The following is a 6,312-nucleotide window of genomic DNA, read 5'->3' as shown; positions in this document are numbered from 1 at the left end:
ATCCGAAGCCGGAAACCTGGAACCTCTTCCGGGTCTCCCACGTGGGTGCAGTGTACCAATGCATTGGGCCGTCCTTGACTGCTTTCCCAGGCCACAAGCAGGGAGCTGGATGGGAAGTGGAGCTGCCGGGATTAGAACCGGCGCCCATATGGGATCCCGGGGCTTTCAAGGCGAGGACTTTAGCCGCTAGGCCACGCCGCCGGGCCCGATTTCCATGAACTTTTATACGTTTACTTCTTTGAGAGCTTAGAGAAGCAAAGAGTTCGCATGTCCTGACTGCTCAAGTACAGCTAGGATGCCACTGGAGCCAGGAGCCAGGAAGGCAACCGAGTGCCCCTCGCAGGTGGCAGGGGCTGAGGGCCAACCTCAGCAACAGCTACTCTACTCCCTACTTGAAGAGATCAGCTCTTCTGGATGCCACATACGGGCGAGATTCTTTGATTCATGTCACTTGTAAGGACCCTAGGACCCCTTCAGCTTGCCGCAACTGTTTCGTTATCAGCTTATCATCAAGTTCGACAGTATTCTGCTGTGTATACAGGCTGCTGTTTCTCTATCCATTCAAGGACATTTAAGACGATTTCTGAACTTGGCTATCGAATTTCTCCTGCTGTTCCCACAGACAAGGCCCAGACAGCCACCCTGGAAGATGGCAGCTTCACGTCCCCAGCTGGCTCACGCACAAGGAACGAGGCAGTGTGGATAGCTCTCCGTCATAGTGACTTCATTCCCTTTGCATGCGTAGGCCAGCCCTTCGGAGAGCCAGGCCATATGGCTGTCCTCTCATGTTTTGCGAAGTCTCCCTACAATAGCTGTGTCCGTTCCCACCAGCAGCGTCTAAGAGCTCTATTTTCTCATTATCCAGACTGGCCATTATCATCCTTTTTCCTTTTGATAACAGTGACAGGAAAAATTCCCAGGTTTTATTAAGAAATTATGTAAGTATAAAATACAAAAAAATTCTGTAACTGTGCTTGGAGAAGTTAGAGATGGAGCAGTTTTAGTGCTCTTCTGCCTGTGGGTAGACATGAGGCTAAGTGTGCTTTTCTTAATTCTGAAGAGATTGCATACATTTGCTTTACTACCTCTCTAGAAATGCAGACATGTTAGATTATTTGTCAGATGCAGATATCATCTTGTACAGATTTAACACAGCATGAAATGACTGTGGAAACTTCATATCTATTTTTGACAACTTGACCTGAAGTGTCCTTGCAGCTTACAGACGTGGTTCAGTGTAATATCATGGTTGTTTTAATTTTCAAAAGCTCTATTCACTCTCCGTGTGTTGTCACAGATTTAGTGCTCACGTGCCATAAATGCAAATCAGAAATTAAGCCAATGAATAGCTACCTTGGAAGTTGAGTAATCTTCATTTTCCCTATGCATTTCTCTGTACCCTCATCATCTTCAACTGTAACATCTGCTGCGTTTTAGAAATGGAGAATCTATGACTAATTCAGTCACGCATGATTGAACACTTTGTTGCTATTTAACTAGTCAGTATTCTTATTTGTATCTCAAAAACAAGCCGAAATATTTCCCAATGTAAAATTACTTCACGTAGATCATTTCCACACTATTTCATTTTTCTTTAATATACACCTGCTTTGAGTCTTTCTCTGAACTGTGATTTAATCTCCATGGAACCAATTTCAAAAATTTGAGCAAAACATACTTTGGAGTTAACTGATCCAGACAACTGGTAGCTCAAAAACGTCACATTCACGCTAAGTCTCCGTAACCAAGCCTGAGACTCAGGCGGCATGGCCTTTCCCAAAACTCTGTGTTTAACTCCTCAACAGTGAGGGTCATCTCCAATCGGATCTTGCGTTAAAGCGGAGTCTTAATGCTTGTGACAATCTCTTGAGCTACTGTTTCCATTTTGGTTACGTTACCATTCAATGTTCATGTTTTAGAAAAATAGATTCCCCATCTACTGCCTTACTCCCCAGATGCCAGCATAGCTGCAGCTGGGCCAAACCAGGAGTCAGAAATTCCATCTGGGCCTTGCACTTGGCAGCAAGGACTCAAATATTCCAGCTGTGGTTGGCTGCTTCCCAGGTGCTCAGTAGAAGTTGCCTGAGAACCAGACGCAGGTCTTGAACCTGGAATGCTAACACGGTTGCAGAAATCCAGAGAGATCTCATCACTTGTTGCATCCCTGTACGCACCCCAGTGTTACCATTCTTAGGTGGAGTATCTTACTTTTTAATGTTTTCCTCAAACCAACCTCCTAAACATGACTATTTGAAAATAACTCAACCACTCAAGAAAACTAGAATTAGGTCAAGAAAAGGCAGAAAATGTAAAATCAAATAACTGTTAAAGAAAGTATTATGTTTAAAAAAATACACATGGCATCATCTTCCTCATAAATGTTCTAGAAACTATGCATTTCTAAAGCATTTCCATCTTCCTGCTCCTCTGCCTTTAATTGCTCCGTCTCCCTTTATCAAACTCAGTTCCAAATCCACTGTTAGAAATGCCCGATCATCTTAAATTCCTGGGTAAATTTAATGTAGCCATTTGCTGCCTCAGCAGAATTTCCATCTGAAATGTGATGTCAGTGAAGTTTAGACTTCAACAGAACAAATGTATCAGATGTTAAGGAACTCTGTTTCCAGTTTCTTCCTTCTTGTAGATAGCGGGTTGCTCAGATGGCAGCCCGAGCCTGTGCAGCTTGCTGCTAGGGACACAACAGATGTTAACAGTCCCTTAGAATACAACCAGCCTGCCTTGAAGACTCCACCTTAGTTCTAGGACAAACACCTCTGCCTGAGTTCAGGGTCTGGAATAGAAGCTTCTTGTCTCCCAAGTGGAGTTTTACGGATATCGGCAGCTGATTAGGACAGTGTGCAGCAGATACCTAGGCAAGCCCTCTGGCTCTGCAGAACACCTCTGCCAATCTTGTGGAGAGACCCCTCTAATCCCTCCAGAGCAGACAACCAGCACACTGCCCGCAGAGAACCACACACGTGAGTGTGTGTGGTTCTCTGCAGGCATTTGAATTTTTTTTTTCTTCTTTAGATTTTTTATTTATTTTTATTGGCAAGGCAGATATACAGAGAGGAGGAGAGAGAGAAAGATCTTCCATCCTCCCAAGTGGCCACAACAGCCACAGCTGAGTCGATCCGAAGCCAGGAGCCAGGAGCTTCCTCCGGGTCTCCCGCACTGAGTCTTTTGTTGAACTTCACCTTAAACACCACCTAGGCCCTGTGCTTCTGTTTCTTTGACTCTCAAAGCTGAACTCTCTGTGACCAGCATTCTATAAAGTCACAAAGCAAAGGGCTTGGTGACCCTTCTATTGTTGAGAGGATTCACTTCTTTCTTGGAGCACACAAGAGCTAATCCTTAGGGCACAGCAGTGAGGCTCCTTGGCACATCCTGTGTCCCCATTAAGATCCCTCTAGAAACGTAAGCTAGAGCTTTGAGGGTCAGTGGTGAGTACACACAAGTAATATTGCCCTGGACTTTCTTCTAATGTCAGCAGATTTTAAGGTTATGAGTGGAATTTTTCAGTGTCACAGAAATCAAGTTATTCCCAGAGGCTAGTTCATGCAGCAATATCCATTTCTGGCAATAAAAAAAATTTTGACTCACCACTTCTCTGGGAATGAGTCTCCCAGATCCATCGTCTCATCTTTTTGTCAACATTCAAGTCTCCCACAGGTATTATTTCAACCCTACTAGTTTCTCATACTCCTCCCATTATTTTCCCCAGAGAATACCTTCATCCCTGACTTACTGAAAGGATGTCTAGGCCTTGGGTGTACGTTATTTTATTCTAAGTGAGTTTCAAGGTTATTAGGAGAACTAAAGAATCAGAGACAGTGGACATTGAAACGCCCGAGTCACTGCTGAACCGCGAGTGTCCTGACAGTTGTGCTGCATGGATGACACACACTCACGCTTAGCATTTGTTAAATGCATGCTAACTGGCTATTTCTTTCTTTTCCATGCTGTGATTCCCAAGGCACAGGGATTTCTCGTCCCGCTTGCCCGCTGCTCCCCACTGCTTTGCTGCATACTACTACCCTGGATAGTCCTTCAGTGAGCCGCAAGTCATCATTCTGCTATTGATGTGTAACATGACATTGTACCTACAGACAATGGTAGAAAGTCAGATACACTTAAGTTTCACTGGGACTGGCTATTTCTTACACATAATTTTTCAACTCACAGTTTATATTGTGGCTTACATGTTTCACACATTTTCAAAGTCTTAAATTTTACCATGCAGACCATAGAAGAAGAGGTTTCCCTTGGCCTCTGGTTTTTCCTCACTGGAATCTCAACCAGTCCAGCCGTCAGACACGGCAGTGGTGTGTCTCCAGCAGCTTCTCCCTTGTAATGGATCCTTGAGTTGTGTGCTTGCTCTGTGCTGAAGAGATCTTACAATAGCTGCTTTTCAATATAGTCTCCATTTAGTTGCTCTTGGGGGAAAAGAATGTATTGCTAATCATCATTTTGTCTCAAATTACAGATTACAGTCTTCCGGATGGGGTCTGAGGGACACCAGGACATTGATCTAGCCATCCTGACTGCTTTGCTCAAAGGTAAAACCATGAGTTTTCATGGACAGAGAATTTTAAAATGTTTTAAATGGATTAACACACCAATCTTCTGTTTCCTAACAGAGATCTGACCCCTCTAATTACACATCACGTAAGGGCCACTCCTATAAGATGTTACTGCTACCAAATGTTTCTATTGATATTAGAGTTTGACTCAATTTTGTAGAATTTAAATATGCGATAATTCAAATCTTGACCATCCATTTCTTTACTGACTGTGATCAGACAACCAGGTTTAATCTCAGCTCCCCAGGCTGATAAAAGGAGCCACGGTGACCCCTCAGTCATCCCAGGTGGACAGAAGAAGCTCATGAGCGGGGCTGCACCAGGAGCTGCTCTCAAAGGGCAAGCTCTCGGAACACACTTTTAAAAAAAGACTTATTTACTAACACTTACTCGATCCCTACCCTTTCCCTTTGATAATAGGTTTTCACAGTTCCTAGAACATGGAGAGGTCCCCAAATCTAAAACCCATCACAATCCTAACATGTTAAGTTTGAAGGGAATCAAGATTCGAAGAATAAAAACCATTGTGAAAGCAAACAGAACACCTCTAGCATACAGGTAAGAGTCCAGGACCCATCAGAGCAGATTAATCTGAGAAATGGTTGAGCAGATGCTAAACTGCCTTAACATGAAATTAATTTTCTGGCAAATCTATTTTCATGCAAATCCAAACAGATTTCAGAGTAATAAAAGGGACTAAGGTAGATAGTATCTTCAGGCATGCCTGCTTATCTCCAAGGAAAGAGCAATAAAGAAACTTAAATCTCTTAATCCCTTTTACTTGCCAGTAGTGCTTAACAACTCAGAGCATTTTATCTTCACAACAACTCTGCAAAATGAATACCCAAACCCGCACCGTCTTGGGCAGGAAACTAAGAGGTGTTCATACGGTTGCAAGAAGGCCCATGGTAAACCAGAGATGCCCGTGCAACGTAGGAGCTCTGAATGCCCTGGTCACACACCCCGCCTTCCACCGGAGACATTCTGGGAGAGGAAGGATTATGTCTTTTTGGCTTAGTTTCTCTGCAACCAGCAAAACACCTGACAATGACTAGGCATTTCACAAAGCAACATTTCTTGATAGAAGTGGTTGGGTCCTGGCCCAACTGACAAAAGTCACAACCACTAACAAAAATCCAACCAGTACAAGCACATCACCCCTGTTCAATGTCATTCAAGTCCAGAAATGCAGATACCCCACGTGCCTCTGGGTTTCGGTCACCCCTGCATTCAGGTGCCTGCGCCCACAGGCATTGTTTCTTTTCCTCGTCACAGCAGTCAAAGTCTCAAACACAGCTTTCCATCATTTCAAAACAAAAATGTACTGATGCAAAGCATTTAAATATTGTAGACTGTTTTTAAGATGTGGATACAGAGGAGTCAAGGAAAGTGGGTTACTTTTCTGCAATACCACAGTTGGAACTGAACAGCAGGCAGCGCTGATGCTGGCATCCTTTGGCCACTTCCCACGGGGATATTTCCATGATCATCCCAGTGTCACCCTACTTCTCAAGCTCCCTCCCCCAGCACCACGCCTTCTCCCATCTGGTTACACAGGAGCTAAGGAGCCTTGCCCTCTATGAATTGCTTTCAACTCTCCAAATCGGCACAGGAAGAAAGCACACTGTATTGACTGCAAACAGAGCTCCCGTCGGACGGGGTTGGTGAAGAACTCAACTGCTCTCATCAGGACTGTGGAATCACACTTTTTCTTTCTTAACTTGCTAGA

The sequence above is a fragment of the Ochotona princeps genome, chromosome 31 (assembly GCF_030435755.1).
Source record: "Ochotona princeps isolate mOchPri1 chromosome 31, mOchPri1.hap1, whole genome shotgun sequence".
NCBI classification, from domain to species: Eukaryota; Metazoa; Chordata; class Mammalia; order Lagomorpha; family Ochotonidae; genus Ochotona; species Ochotona princeps.
Note: the sequence above shows the minus strand (reverse complement) of the source record.